Source organism: Argiope bruennichi, chromosome 10, assembly GCF_947563725.1.
Source record: "Argiope bruennichi chromosome 10, qqArgBrue1.1, whole genome shotgun sequence".
Lineage (NCBI taxonomy): Eukaryota > Metazoa > Arthropoda > Arachnida > Araneae > Araneidae > Argiope > Argiope bruennichi.
In genome coordinates, this window is record NC_079160.1 from 27,343,817 (window position 1) to 27,360,924 (window position 17,108).

General features: G+C 26.9%; 1 protein-coding gene across 1 annotated transcript in view; it reads left to right on the forward strand.

Moving 5' to 3' along the window:
* The window catches only part of LOC129988161 (uncharacterized), a 59,209-nt gene that overhangs the window by 12,313 nt on the left and 29,788 nt on the right, over window positions 1-17,108 (forward strand). The window contains exon 2 of the mRNA XM_056096314.1: window positions 14,973-15,015. The gene's annotated coding sequence lies outside the window, so the exon portion shown is untranslated. The remainder of the gene's footprint in view (window positions 1-14,972; window positions 15,016-17,108) is intronic.

Below are 17,108 nucleotides of genomic sequence, written 5' to 3' on the forward strand. Positions count from 1 at the left end.
GCTCATAGGTAGAAACAGGAATTTTCTAATGTTTAGGGAAAATGGAGACTTTTCAATCCACCATGATTCTGTGTCAGATTCCTGCTCTGTACTGTTAATGCTGCATATATGGAAATGATTCGAAATGTCTGCTTGAAATTAAGAAATGTGGATGCTTTTGATTTCAAAAACTATGTTATTGAAATGAACGTAACTGCAGATTTTAATGAAAAAACATTATAGCCCAACTAAAGAATATGGTATAGATTTTTTTTACCCGTGTCAACCAAATCGATGGCTTAATTTTTTTTTTATTTAATTAAATATCTTATGTGCTTGTTTACTGAAAATGTCAAGTGCACCTACATTAAAAGAATTCTAAAAAACTAGCAATTTAAGATGATAAAATTTATGATTCATAATAAAAAAAATTGATACCGGCTACTTTATTAAGATTCCACTAAGTTTTTATTTTTATCAGCTCCATGCCTTTTGATTTTTCGTTAATCTGTTAATGTTGATGATTGAAATACTTAAATATTTACTGGTATGTATAAAAAACAGTAAGATTTTATGTTTTGAAACGCTGATGTTAATTTTTATTAATGATAAGAATATTTAATATTTTTATTTGCTGACAAAATTTATAATCTTAAAATTTTATGGTGATACTTTAGAATTCTAAAATATTGATAGGAAGTTGATCTTTATAAAATTACACACACCTAAATGAACGTTGTTAGTTGAATTATTTGGAAATAAAATCTAAATACTAGAAAGCGCAATTCCGTTCATCAAAGTTTTGTATAAAAATATAGCCAATAAAAAAAATTATGTCTTAGAATTTTAAAATTTTGGATTTTATTATTTATAAGACGTCTTTTATAACCGCTGGTTGGTCAAAATATTGTTTGCATTTAATTTCAATTGAATTTCTTAAACATAACTTTTTGTTCATGATTTATGCCCATGACAAAATATTTTTAAGTGTCTGATTGTCCTAGATATTAAACCATGTTAATTTAATAATCTTATATATGTTAGTGTTATTGGAAACATGATTGTCTGAGACATCTAACATTGGTAATATTGTAGTTAATTTATATATATATATATTACTTTCCCCATATTATCTTGTTAACACAATAATTAGAATACTTTTGTTTGGATTTTAACTGGTTTGACATATGTTGTAAGAAGTGTAAAAAAAAACTTTGAGTTGTAAATGGGTCATCTAACTTAAACAGAGTGAAAATGGTGAGGTGTTGAAATTTTCACTTCCCTGTAACTTATTTAATATTGGAGATAGAAAAATGAAACAAATTAGAACCCCATTAAGGCGGACAACTTTCTTATTTAAAGTTTTTCGATTGCTTAGAAGTTAAGGATTAAAAAATGATTTTTAACCTCTAATTTTGTCTATTTCTAGCATCAGCAATTATATTGTTGCCAGTTTTGAAAAAAAAATGACATAAAAATTCTATCTTCATTTCATTTCCATATTTTGAATTTGTTTAAATCCACGTGGACTAAAATAATAAAAGCTCGAATAAAGATAATTAATGTATACTTATAATAAAGCTCAATGTGTGTGTTTGTGTGTGTGTGTTGACGCTCTACAGGTCAGGTCATTTGACATACAACTATCAAATTTGGTACATGTATACCTTAGAGGTCGGGAATGTGCACCTGGGGTCCCTTTTTTTGAAATTTTAATTAGAATTTTAATTATTAATTAAAAACTAACTTTCCCGCCAAAAAAATCTTCCATTTTCCCCACCGCCAACTTTTCCGCCAAAATAATCTTCCATTTTCCCCACCTCCAAATGAGTAAGGCTTTTTCTCCCAACAGTAATGAGGCTAGGGTTAATATTTTTCGGCGGATTATTTCAAACAATTCTGTTTATTTTCTTAATGTTTGATGCATTTAAAATTAAACATTGTTAATTAATCCATGTTTCAGATTCATTCTGAAGTACTTTTGAATTAAAATAACACAGAATAAAGGAAATTAAAAATGTATAATCTGCATAGCGTTACCCCAACTGGCGTAGAAAAATTCACGCATTTGCGTTACCTAACTGGCGAAGAAACTTCACGCATGCGCATTGTTCTGATTGTTGTCATGACAACCACTATCAACGTATGATTTAAATTATTTTTAGGTTAGTTGCATGCTTTTGTAATTAAATTGTATTTATGTTAGTTATATATTTTTTTGTATATGCTTATAGTTTTAAGTCCATCGTTTTTTAAGTACTTTTTTTAAACCTGTTTTAGACCGATTATTTTAAATGATTCATTTTATTTTTTTAGTGTTTGATGCATTTAAAATTAAACATTGTTAATTAATCTATCTGGTCATGATGAATCTGAGAAATTTTGTTGACAAATTCTTGAGATATTACATAAATTAAGAAAGATATTCTTTAGTGCCCATAAAGTTTAAATGCTCAGTGACTCTATTATCAGTAATCATATTATTAAAAAAAATGCTTTGTTTCAGTAAAAAATATTATTATATTAATTGCAGATTAATCATTTACACTTTAATTTAAAGCATAAATTCTACGAGGGGTAACAGAAAATTAGAGAGATACATATCACGTTATGGCTGAAGGCCTTTATAATATTATGAATGAATTATATGACTATCAAAATTTGAAGTTTTAAAATATTTTCCTGAAGAATCTATTAAAGTTGGAATTGCATAAAATATTTAATTATTAAAATTTTAACGAACATTAAGATTGGCGAACCGGCTGGTCGCCAAAGGTGGCTAGTTAAAAATAAACCAGTAGAAAGATTTAATGGTAACATTATGTGAAAGTGGTCAGCTTAAATTTTTCCAGAAATTGCATGTTTTTTTAATTATTTCCAATATATTGTATAATTCTTATCAAAATAATGCAATATATTGAAAAGAATTAAAGAACAATCTTTTTCTTGGAAGTTAGAGTATGAGAATTGTATATCAGCTTTCTCGCCAAGGCAAAAACATTCAAGCCAAGTTTATCAAAACTCTGTTCCATTTATCACTTATTGTATTTAATCCACTTATTTAACAGTTGAGAAATAAAGAATTTTTATTCCTTTAGGATTTTAAATTTTAAGTCCAAGGAAAATGATACATTCTCCAGAAAAATATTTATTGTGGTTAAATCCCTTAATTTAACTGCAATATATAGAAATAAGCAAATATTAAAAGTGACGTTTTCTTTAAAAAGAAAATATTTTTAATGTTTGCTTATTTCTGAATAATGTAATTAAATTCTATATGTACTACACTAGTATAGTTGACATGACATGAAATAAGAAAGGTAAAATATTAAGAAAAAATTTCTACATGCTTACAATAGCAGAAATATGATTTAATTTTAGAAAATATATTCTCATAAACATATGTATTGAAATTGTCTCATAAACATGTTTATATTTGTATGGTATAATTTTCATAAAATATCTAAGAAATTAGTTTATCTAGCTTTACTTTATAATTTCATTCAACATTGAGGGTGTGAAACCCTGTAACAAATGTATGTATATTTTTGGATATAGGAAAGGTAGTTGTTGTAGTGATGGGGAAAATCTTTAATTGCATTGTATACAGATAACATTTTTGATGAGGATTTTCGGTATATGCAAGTATACATTTACCATACAAGTTAGCAAAGTCTGTCACTAAGTTATTTTAGAAAACTCTAGGGAAAAAAAATGTGAGCAACTTACTAAATAATTTTTTAACCATCACATATCTTATCCCTCAAAACAAAAGTATTGAATAAACATGTTAATACTTCCCTCCCTTGTAGTCATAACAGTATATAATAAAATTTTAAATAAAATGTATTTACTATTATTTTTAAAATCCCTAATCACAGATCAATTTCTGGGGAAAGAGCTTGGTATCAAAAATGTATAATATATATATATATATTTAAGGCTGCGAATTGCCTATGAAACAAGTTTGAGGATGTAAAATCCTTAGAAGTACAGTTTTATTAATTTCTCTGAATTTTCTTCATAAGTATGGAATTGGTATCTAAGCATATGCATTATATCAAAATCAATATGCATTGCTTCAAAACCCCCTAATCAAAACAACATCATGTTCTCACAAAAAAGGAATGCCACGTTTGGAAGCTGAATAACGAGCGTTTCCGTCGCAATGAGATTTTCATATAATAAATTATTTACCAATAAATTTTTTAACATATTAATTTATATAGAATTTTTATGAAAAAATTTTTTTTTGTGAACACAAATTGCTATTTTCTAATTTCTGAGATCATAAAACGGTTTTTTAACGGATTAATCTTAGAACAGGAGTCAAATCCTTCAATGTTTCCCACTTAAGAATGAATGAAGTGATATTTCCCTATTGGGGGGGGGGAGAGAAAATACTTTTATTAAACCTGTTATTAAACGCGAGTGAAGTTTTTTTGTACATATTATAAAAATTAAATTATTTAATTTCCTCCGAAAAAAAATTACATTCCATGAAAATAACAGCTATGATGTCATAGTTCTACATCAACCTTTTAAAAAAACACGTCTGCTATCAAAGAAGCATACGTAATAGTACAGCAATACTGGTAGAATCAAGTCAACCTTTTTCAATGAAGCGTACATAATAATAATAATGCAGTACTGGTAAAAGCAGGTAAAAAATATATATGCGATTAAAAGATGATGATGAAAATTGCCATTTATGCTTTATTCATTGTCTACGCGATTTCTAGCTTCAAAACCCCCTAACCAAAATAACATCGTGTTCTTACATGATAATAGTAAATTTGTGGAAAATTTTAAATTCGAAGTGGTAAAGAATCTGGAACAAATCAGCCCTGTATAACAAAAAAAAAAAAAAAAAAAATTATATACACATTTAAGAAGGAGAATAAACTGACCATTGTCCATTTTACCCAGATTTTGAATCATATTCTACATAAGGGATATTTAATTGCTTCTATGTCACTTGCGCTCGATAAATTTCCCCCTTTCCGCTCAAGTGTCAAGAAAGACTACCACATTATAAACTTTATCTTTGCATGTAAGATTTGGCGATTTTACAATGTACGCCAAACTGTGCGGTCAACTGACCCATTAACCACCCCCAATAAAACGATTAACCAATAAAACTTTCCCTTACTCTCTGAAGAGGTCACTGTCTTTGTACATCACGAGAGGGGTTTTGTGGGGTTAATGAGTCACCCAAACTTGTTTGGAAAAAATACTCTTTGAGTTGGATATTTTAGATTTTCTCTGCTTGCACAGAAAATCATACTGAGGCCCGCGTGAATGTTAGAAGGGCTCTTAGAACATAGAACTCATCGCTGATTAATTATTGAAGCACTTCGATTTTGGTACATTTACTTGCTCTCTATAATTCTGTTAATTAACATTTCCGAATTCTGTAATTTAGAAGGAGTAATTCAATGTTTATAGTATTTCGTTTGACACGATTTTATTTTTATCAATAATTGCTTTTATTAATTTTTCAATCCAGGAGAATCGGCCAACATCTATGTGCCTATGAAATTGTAAGACCTCGGATTCATCCCAAAAGAATGGCTCAATCCTTTCTCTCAATAGTTTTAGTACTAACAGCGAATTTTAATAAAATGTCCCTAATTTTTTTTCGGATTTTATAAGTAAATTATTTATTCAAAAAATATTAAATAGGTTTAATTGAGAAAGAAACGAACAAAATTAAATTGAATTTTTGTATATTTCGTTATTTCGTATTAAAGTTCTGGAATATTTCAGACTGAATATTCATCTAGGAATTGTTATAATTTTTACTTATACATAAAAAAATAATATGAAAATAATAAAAAGGTGAATTTAAAAAAAATGAATATAATTTCTAAATAATTCTTTTTTTAATATGCATTCACAATATGCATAATATGGTCACTTACATTTAACAAAAATAAATAAAGAAATAAAAAAAATAAACTAACTGCAAACATTTATCTCTCTGACATTCAGCATAGTCAAGACTGTTCCGCATTTCTGAAAGCTTAACAGCATTTTTTGTTCATTTGTATGTAATTAAAATTTAAAAAAAAAAGTTTTGAGAGATTCATTGAATAACTTGGTAGTAATGTTGCTTTTTTCGAAATAGAAATTATGATTACTCCTATATAACCATGAATTGAAGAAAAATAGTTGCAAAATATATTGTTACACAAATGCTAATACACATTAAAAAGCATTTTTTTAAAAGTTTTTATGAAAGCAATGGCCAACTTAGTTTTATAATTCAGATTTATGGTTGCTAAAGTTTACTTAACTTGTCATTGATCGCTTACTCACAAGAGCATATTTAACTTCAAATTCTATTGGACATGTAACATTTACTATTGTTCTTAAAACCGTATACTATTCCGCTTTTTGCGCAATGCATCTTTTTTAATTTTCAGTAATCTCAACAAAAAATGGGAACTTGAAAAACGAAAGTGTTTAAATTTCAACTAATACGAAAACTTTCTCAATCAGCATTGTTTATGAGCATTACAGATAATATACTTATCTAATATTAATTCATTTCACTGACATTGACCCTTATACATACAATAATTTGTTACATTAAGGAGTAACAAGATTTAAAAATGGATACACTTTCTAAAAATTACAACGTTGTAACTTCCGAAAATATTAAAACACAAAATTGATTTTTGCATCAAGATAAAGCTAAAAAAATTATCTTTTTAATGATACCAATGCTTTAATCTACAAATTAAGTTTCGATTTTTAACGTGTTTTTAAAGAAACATTTTAACCATATTTTTCAACAATGTACTTCGCACAAAATAAAAATAAAATTTAATCTGCATGAGCACGTCAATGGGAAAAAATTAGCTGTTATCCACCTGTTGCCATCACATTGAAAGAAGTTCAAATTAAAAACATAAATCAAATATTATTGTAAATTAAATATATAAAAGTGTAAATTTCAGCTAGTGTCTGTATGAAGCGAACAAATTTGAAATATATTTTCTAAAAAGTAAATGGAGGAAAAGATTTCTATGAACTTTTACAATATCTATATTATTAATTAAATCAAACAATTAAATTTAAGGTAAACAGGGTTTATATATCTATTGGATAGTCACTGTAATCAGCGCCCATCAGTCAATTTTAATCAGGGGCACGCATCTACTAATAAAATGGTCTAAATGAACTAAACAATTACAATTTATGTTACTGGAATCAATAAAAGCCCCGATGAATTAAGAATTTTAAATTTTTTCATAGGTCCTTTCAATTACCCTTTGTAATCCGTTTACATGTTTATCCTTTTACATTAACCTTTGAATCTTATTTAACAAATTGTTTTGAGACATGAATATATTTACACTTAGCACTTAGATCTCTCCTCTCAGGAACCATTCAAGGCAGTGCATCATTTTGGCGTTTTATTTAATTATTTTATTAAATTTTGAGTGATAAAAATATGTAGATTAATTTTCTGGGAAAATTCATATATATTAATTTTTCGGAGCAATGAACAAGGCTCTTATTAATAATAATAAGATAAATGATAAGATAAATGTATGTACATAAATGAAAAATCAAATAAAATTTTTACAAAAATTAGCGCCATTCCATTATTACCAATAAGCCCGACCGGAAATGCAGCTATGGAAAACTAAAAACCGTCACCCGCGCCAAGTTTTCTTGCCAAAGGTCCAAATCCCAGTAAACCTATGACAGCAACAGGGGTAGGGAATGATTTACCGAGCGCAAAAGTTCCGATTCCATTTAATTGGCCTTTTAAATAGACTTATTGTAAAAGAACAGCTAGCATTAGAATTTAAAGTCCAGTCACACGCACATAAAATAAGTGAAGTCGAATTTTAATACAGGGATGTGACTCATCATCATAATAAATATATATTTATTATATAATATGATGATAATCTATTGACAATCATTAAATATAAAATTAAGTTAAAAAATGAAATAAGATTTATCTTTAAAAAATTCTCAGGTATGATAAAATTTAAATAGGTATTTTATCATATAAATATTCTCTTACCTCTCAAATGTTATAAATATAAAAATAACGTTTGCAGTGCTTTTTTTTTACAGCATATTATGAGATCATTGTTGTTTAAGAATAAAATGATAAACAATTTTAAATATACATTCCCATTCATTATGAAGGATTTTTTAATAAACTTTTTTGCTTTTGATTGAAGAAAAAACATTGTCTTAAAATAAAAATTTTCATAAAAAAATCATGTAACCAAATGGCCATTGTATTAGTCTTCAGGAATTTGAAAAAAAATCCGTGAATAACTTTCATATTTTATTGGCAAATGCAATTTAAAAATCAAATACGACAAGATTGTATGTTTTAATGAAGTTCTATAATAGTTCTGTATGTTAAATAAAGCTCTATAAGGTATATATTTTAATACTCTCCTTTACTATGCTGAATGCAAGATATACATTCTATTCCCAGTTTGATGTGGGATTTATTTATATAATTGAAGATAATTTTTTGCTCATCTTCATATTTATTACACTGCATAAAAACTACATATAATCAATTTCCAGTAAAATACTTTTTTATATTTTAGAAATTGTTTTGTATTAGATTTATTACCAGCATGAGTAAACTTCAGAAATATGTGAACAAAATATTTCATGTAAACTATCTAAATGCAACTTACATCCTTACTCATAATAAGGAGATACGTCTGTTTGTGCTCTACAGCTCAGTCCTTATGACTTAGAGCTATCAAATTTGACACATGAATATGAATCTTGGCATATGGAATTAGAATGTATAAATGTCTAATCCTATATCTGCTTAATAGACATGAAGAAACGAATACTTTATTATGAAAGCATTTGAGCCAAAACAGTATCAAAAATGTAAAGCAGTATATTTTGTCTGTTATTCTGTTCACCTGAAAATTGTCTTTGTAAAACATAACGTTAAAATAAATTTGATTGCGGTTCGGTAGCTTTTTTTCTTACTGTGCTTTTGAAAAAAAATTTACCAAGAAACAATAAGTTGTATTGCGTTATGCTTATGCAACATGCAATATAATTCCTTTACACGGTAGTTATTCAGAAATTTTCAGTTGTTGTTTTGCTGTCGGATTGTATACACATCTGATTGCTTGTGTATTAATTGCTTGCTTACAATTTTTGCCATCATTATCATGTTAGTTTATTGATTGTGTTTGGCAATGGCGTGCAATTAATATTCAAATACCTAAATCTGATATGTGATTTATTTCGTATCTGAGTATAATGGGTTAGGCTTGGTTTAATATAGTGTACAAAATATATGACTTATTTATTTAACAATATTTTTCGTTGAAATTGTTTTCTGCTTCATGGATTAACTTTGCAAATAAAATGAATTGACTTTTATGGGCACTAAAACATTAGATTCATGAGAATGTTGGGCTTTGGAAAGGAAATGGTGAAAATGTTGTTCTTTTGGAATTGTCATACGATGGAATCTAAAATTTGAATCTTCATTTATTAAACTCTTAATCTTGAGTAAAAGGTGATAAAAAATCATATTTATTATTTTTCAATTAGCAACATTTGTAAATAGTACATCCTATATATATGTCCAAAAATGTTTTTACCATATAAAATCACTTCAGTATTTTTTCATCATTACTGATTTTAGCCATAAAATTTTGTTGATGATTTTAGTTATTACTATTTTTTTAGATTTAAGAATATTGTATGTATACAGTACAAAAATTATTCATGGCTGTAGTACTTAAATTATTATAACAAATTTTACTGGCATCTTTGTTACTGTCACCTTAAATTTGACATTTTCTGACATTTAATTTTGACATTTAATTTGACATTTAATTTTTTAATTTATTCCACGATTGTATTTGTTTTTCAACTTTAAATTTTTATATACCATTAAATCTTTTTAAATAATTTAAATACCAATTTTTAAAAGGTTCAGTTTTCTTAGCATATCTTAAATGCAAAGTTACTTTTGTCATACCACTTATATAGCAAAGCCACTTGTATAGAAAGGGAGGTTAGTCATGCTTTCTCTACAAATACCCATTAATGGAATTTTAATGATTAATGATGGAATTGCATGTGTTTGTTCTGTATTTATAGACAAAAATTATACTGTACTGTATTTAAAAATGTGCTCTTTGTCTAAAATTTAATGCAATTTGTATTATGATTTAGAAGAAACTGTTTGTTTCTTATTCCATTACAAATTTATATGAGAATTATAGTTAGAGCTGACGAATGCAATAATGTATTGATGGTCCTGAGGGATTCAATCAGTTTCTTTGAACTGCATAAGAAAGTTTTGTGCATATTAAGGAGGCTGATTGTTATTTTATTTATTTTTACTAGTCTTTTATTTTCATGCAGTTCTTATTTATAAATGTATGAGAAAGAAAATCTTTCTTTTCCTTATTGCAGATAGTGATTTGCATTCATGGTTAAATTCATTGTAATTTAAATAACAGAAGTACTTGACCAAATTTGTTGTAAAATTAAATATTTAATAAAAATTAATTTCTTTATTAAAATGTCAATTTTTAAATTAAAAGTGTAATTATAATTTTTATTAATTGTTAATCAATCTATGGAAAACTAATTAAAAACAGCCTCATTTAAGTTACTCATAATGGATTACTTAATTATAGACTATCATCCCGCACAGATTATACACTAACTGCCACTGTATAGAAAAGATGACCATCAATCAATTTTCTTTTGAAATCTATTCTTTTTACTTCCTGTATTCATCATTATAAACATTTTACCTTTGCAGAGTTTATACTGTATCATACATTGAAATCCAATGTAGAAATAGTATTTACATTCATGACAGGAGATTTAGAATTACTCAAATGAAGGGAGTTTCGTTTTTAATTTATAACTACGATTCAGAATAAATGATTAACGTTTTTTTAATCGACAAAAAATAAAAAAAAATAAAAAATATTGAATAATAAATTCAAGATATGGCTTTCCAGTGAATTAAAATAATTTTTCTCATGCAGAAGTTACGTATTTCTGGGATCTATAGGATATAAAGATGACGAGAAAGATTCTAAAAAATCTGTCACATGTTACTTCATATTACTTTTCACGAATGAATTTTCTTTATAAATAATAATTTGAAGCTGTTTATAATTTATGGGGGAAAAACAAAAACAAAAATTAACATCAGGGAAGGAGATGCGGAAATATGAGTCGGAAGTTGATGTCTGATTGTTTTCAATAAAAAGTGGAAATTCTTATTGAAGTTGGAGGAAGTAACTTTTCTCGAGTCATCTATGTTTTCTTTTTCAAATAAATATTTATATTTTGATCGATTATGTTAAAAGTGCTAGAATGAAGACCTGCTTTTCTACCTCTGTTTAATTAAATTAGAATTTATTGTGATAGTTGATGATAGTTTCCACTTGAAGACATTTTAGGAAATTGAGTTGAATAGAAAATATAACATTCTACTGGAAATGAGACTTTTTACTACTAAATTTTATAGCTACTAGTCCTTACTCATTTTAAAGTGTTTCAAAATCTTGGATATTTCTTTCTCTTGTGTCATGAAATTCAACGATTTCTGTTTTTATGAAAATATATTTTCTGACTTTTACCAACAAAATGGGGGAAGGGAAGTGGAATTTAAATTATAAATATTAAGTTGGTATGATAGGTTATATATGATATTCCATGCAACAAAATATATTTTTATTGAAAAACAATTTAAAAAGAACTTTAGAATAGTTATAAATGGGCGATAAATTAAATTCTAAGGAAATAAGTAGGAATTTTTTTATAATTTCAAATAAATTCTTTTCAAGTTAGTTTTACTATGAATAGAAGCCAAAACAGCTGTTCCCAATTATTCTACATTCCTTGGTGTAGAAGGTAGCCATAATTATGGTAAGTGAACATAAATCAATCTAAATTGTAAATATTAAGTAGGTATGATAGGTTATATATGATATTCCATGCAACAGAATACATTTTTATTGAAAACAATTTAAAAAAAAATTTAGAATAGTTGTAAATGGGAGATAAATTAGGTTCTAAGGAAATAGTAGGAATTTTTTATAATTTCAAATAAATTCTTTTCAAATTAGTTTTACTATGAATAAAAGCCAAAACAGCTGTTCCCAATTATTCTACATTCCTTGGTGTAGAAGGTAGCCATAATTATGGTAAGTGAACATAAATCAATCTAAATTGTAAATATTAAGTAGGTATGATAGGTTATATATGATATTCCATGCAACAGAATATATTTTTATTGAAAACAATTAAAAAAAAACTTTAGAATAGTTGTAAATGGGAGATAAATTAGGTTCTAAGGAAATAGTAGGATTTTTTTATAATTTTAAATAAATTCTTTTCAAATTAGTTTTACTATGAATAGGAGCCAAAACAGCTGTTCCCAATTATTCTACATTCCTTGGTGTAGAAGGTAGCCATAATTATGGTAAGTGAACATAAATTAATCTAAATTGTAAATATTAAGTAGGTATGATAGGTTATATATGATATTCCATGCAACAGAATATATTTTTATTGAAAACAATTAAAAAAAACTTTAGAATAGTTGTAAATGGGAGATAAATTATGTTCTAATTAAATAGTAGGAATTTTTTATTATTTCAAATAAATTCTTTTCAAATTAGTTTTACTATGAATAGAAGCTAAAACAGCTGTTCCCAATTATTCTACATTCCTTGGTGTAGAAGGTAGCCATAATTATGGTAAGTGAACATAAATCAATCTAAATTGTAAATATTAAGTAGGTATGATAGGTTATATATGATATTCCATGCAACAGAATATATTTTTATTGAAAATAATTAAAAAAAACTTTAGAATAGTTGTAAATGGGAGATAAATTAGGTTCTAATTAAATAGTAGGATTTTTTTATAATTTTAAATAAATTCTTTTCAAATTAGTTTTACTATGAATAGAAGCCAAAACAGCTGTTCCCAATTATTCTACTTTCCTTGGTGTAGAAGGTAGCCATAATTATGGTAAGTGAACATAAATCAATCTAAATTGTAAATATTAAGTAGGTATGATAGGTTATATATGATATTCCATGCAACAGAATATATTTTTATTGAAAACAATTTTAAAAAAACTTTAGAATAGTTGTAAATGGGAGATAAATTAGGTTCTAAGGAAATAGTAGGATTTTTTTTATAATTTTAAATAAATTCTTTTCAAATTAGTTTTACTATGAATAGAAGCCAAAACAGCTGTTCCCAATTATTCTACATTCCTTGGTGTAGAAGGTAGCCATAATTATGGTAAGTGAACATAAATCAATCTAAATTGTAAATATTAAGTAGGTATGATAGGTTATATATGATATTCCATGCAACAGAATATATTTTTATTGAAAACAATTTTAAAAAAAATTTAGAATAGTTGTAAATGGGAGATAAATTAGGTTCTAAGGAAATAGTAGGAATTTTTTATAATTTCAAATAAATTCTTTTCAAATTAGTTTTACTATGAATAGAAGCCAAAACAGCTGTTCCCAATTATTCTACATTCCTTGGTGTAGAAGGTAGCCATAATTATGGTAAGTGAACATAAATCAATCTAAATTGTAAATATTAAGTAGGTATGATAGGTTATATATGATATTCCATGCAACAGAATATATTTTTATTGAAAACAATTAAAAAAAAACTTTAGAATAGTTGTAAATGGGAGATAAATTAGGTTCTAAGGAAATAGTAGGATTTTTTTATAATTTTAAATAAATTCTTTTCAAATTAGTTTTACTATGAATAGGAGCCAAAACAGCTGTTCCCAATTATTCTACATTCCTTGGTGTAGAAGGTAGCCATAATTATGGTAAGTGAACATAAATTAATCTAAATTGTAAATATTAAGTAGGTATAATAGGTTATATATGATATTCCATGCAACAGAATATATTTTTATTGAAAACAATTAAAAAAAACTTTAGAATAGTTGTAAATGGGAGATAAATTAGGTTCTAATTAAATAGTAGGAATTTTTTATAATTTCAAATAAATTCTTTTCAAATTAGTTTTACTATGAATAGAAGCTAAAACAGCTGTTCCCAATTATTCTACATTCCTTGGTGTAGAAGGTAGCCATAATTATGGTAAGTGAACATAAATCAATCTAAATTGTAAATATTAAGTAGGTATGATAGGTTATATATGATATTCCATGCAACAGAATATATTTTTATTGAAAACAATTTAAAAAAAACTTTAGAATAGTTGTAAATGGGAGATAAATTAGGTTCTAATTAAATAGTAGGATTTTTTTTATAATTTTAAATAAATTCTTTTCAAATTAGTTTTACTATGAATAGAAGCCAAAACAGCTGTTCCCAATTATTCTACATTCCTTGGTGTAGAAGGTAGCCATAATTATGGTAAGTGAACATAAATCAATCTAAATTGAAAATATTAAATTGGTATGATAGTTTATACATGATATTCCATGCAACAGGATATATTTTTATTGAAAAGCGATTAAAAAGCAAACTTTGGAATAATTGTGAATGGGAGATAATTTAAGTTTTAAGGTAATTTGTAGGTTTTCCTATAATTTCAAGTAAATTCTCTTCAAATTAGTTTGTTACTATTTGTAGAAGCCAAAACACTTCCCAATTATTCCACATTTCCTAGCGTAGATGGGAGCATACCGGAATGATTATCGACGTCTTTCAACTGAGGCTACTAATTAATAAATTGATTTGAAAACAAAGGTTTTGTATAATGATCTTTCCAGAGCATGAATATGCACGTGCATAAACTATAGGCCTAATTTCCTTCGATTTCCTATGGTCATTTTAAAAAGATATAATTACCTGCAAAATTCGGTTCTGATTATCCTAATTGATTTTGTCAATTTTGAGATATCCGCTTTTTCTTGTAACAATAATCTGTTTACTCGTTTATTTAAAATTATTTAGATATTTATCAAATTGCATTTCTTTCAGGTTCTTCTTGAAATCCTCGTCAGATCTCCAGTCTTCATCAAAGGTAAATTTAATATTATAAATTTATTAAAAGTGTATTACAATGACCGTATATTTATTTTCCGAAATCGAATATTTCGTTTGTATCCGTGTGTAAACAGATATGAACTGAAGATGCAAAGTGAAGCCGTCAGAATAAGCGTTATTTTCGAAGAGTTAAGTAATTCACATTTATTTATTTATTTATCATAACTTTATAGTTGTATAATTTTTCTCCATAAATATCGTTTTTACTTTTCGTTTTTATATAGGTAAGGAATCAACGAATAAGTTCAACATTTTTCAAGAAATGAATTGAGGTAAGTTGCTTAGAATTAATTATTATTATTTGTATAATTCATATTATACTTGGCATCTGAAGTAAGTAATGCAGAGAATGCTTATTTATTTATTTATGAAATGCATAACTATATAAGCTTGAAAGTAATTGATCTTTTTTTTATTTAAATAGATTTCACACCAAAGAACTCAGTATTATTCTTTCAAGAAAATTGCTTTGGTAAGTCACGCAGAATTTTTTTTGTTCATATCTTTAATATATGTAGAAAGCTAATCTATCATTTATTCTTAAATAGGGTTGAACTGAGCATTGCAATCCATATATAAATGGTGGCCAAAATTGTGGACACTTTCGAAAATTTTTATGTTTTCTAATTACGTATGCTTATAGAAAATGTTACTTTTTACAAACAGCAAACTCTTATATATCATTTTAAAGAGAATTTAATGCTGATTTCAATACAAAATGCAAAATTCAAATATTTGCAATACAAAAAGTTGAGCGGCAATAATTATCGAGATACATTAGCTGATGATTGCAGTATGTTGTCAGTACAGTTATAGCAGTCTGTTAGTAGAGTAGTCTATTTTTTATTACAGCTTCACATAAATGCTTCATTGAGCTGACTAGAGTTTAAAGTTCTTCCTTCGTTATTACATGATGCCAGGAAACAATTATAGCCTCAGTTAGTTCTATTATATTTGATAGACGCCTCATTCGTACGAGAGTTTTCAAACGGTGCCACCTGTTCTTAATATTAATGAGGTCAGGACTGTTTCCTGGCCAGTTCAATGTCATTTGAATTCCAGCAATTCAATGCTTTTATACTAAACAACTTTTACGATATTTTTGCTGTGTGACTAGGAGTTGAATCCTGCTGAAAAATAAATGATGCGATGTTGGGAAAAAGATCACTGATTGAAGATAAGTTTTGGCTCTTGAATAGTGTCTGTGTATTTTCTTGCATTTAATGCATGACTAAATCATAACACTGAGTTTTTCACAATTGCTTGAATGCAGTCGGAATGCAGCTCTTCGCCTTTTCTACATCTTACATATTTTCGCCCATCACTACCAAATAACAATATATTTGTTTCATCACCCCATATAACTTGTGACTACTGATCATTTGGCCAATTAATATTCTCGTTTGACCACTATAATCTTTTTATATGCTGCTGTAAATTGAGAGAAGGCTCTTTTCGCAGAATTCTGCCTTTTAATCCAATATCTAATAATCTTCTGATTGTTCTGGAATTGACAAAACCACCAACATCATTCAGTTGACTTCTGATGGCCTCTGATTCTTCTGTCTTGGAGATGGAGTTATTTTATTCTTCTGTCGTCAAGAGATGTGGTGCGACTTTCGCGGCCTTTTCCTGCTTTGTTTTTTTATTGAATTTGTCTCCTGATATCGTAAACAAAACCAGATACCTACCCAACTGTCTTGCAATTTTAGCATAGGAAAGACCACATTCTTGTAAACAGTAATCTTAGTTTTCTTTCTAGGTATCCAATCTATTCTTTTATCTGATGATATTGCTTCTTAACTGTTTACAAATATTTACAAAAATTGCTACTAAATATTAAAAAGTTTAACAAAATTTCTTGTAGTTTGATTGCATAAAAAGCAGTCTTCCTTCTACAGAACAAAGCATAATATTGACTTGTTCCAACTTTAAACATGATATCAGCTTTTGCTGGCAATTATTAACATTTGATTGGTTCCCAGAACAAGAACAGTGATTGTTCAGGAAAGTTAGAAATTACAATCCACTTCATCACTGTTTGTTTTTCAGATTAAATCGTAACTTTTT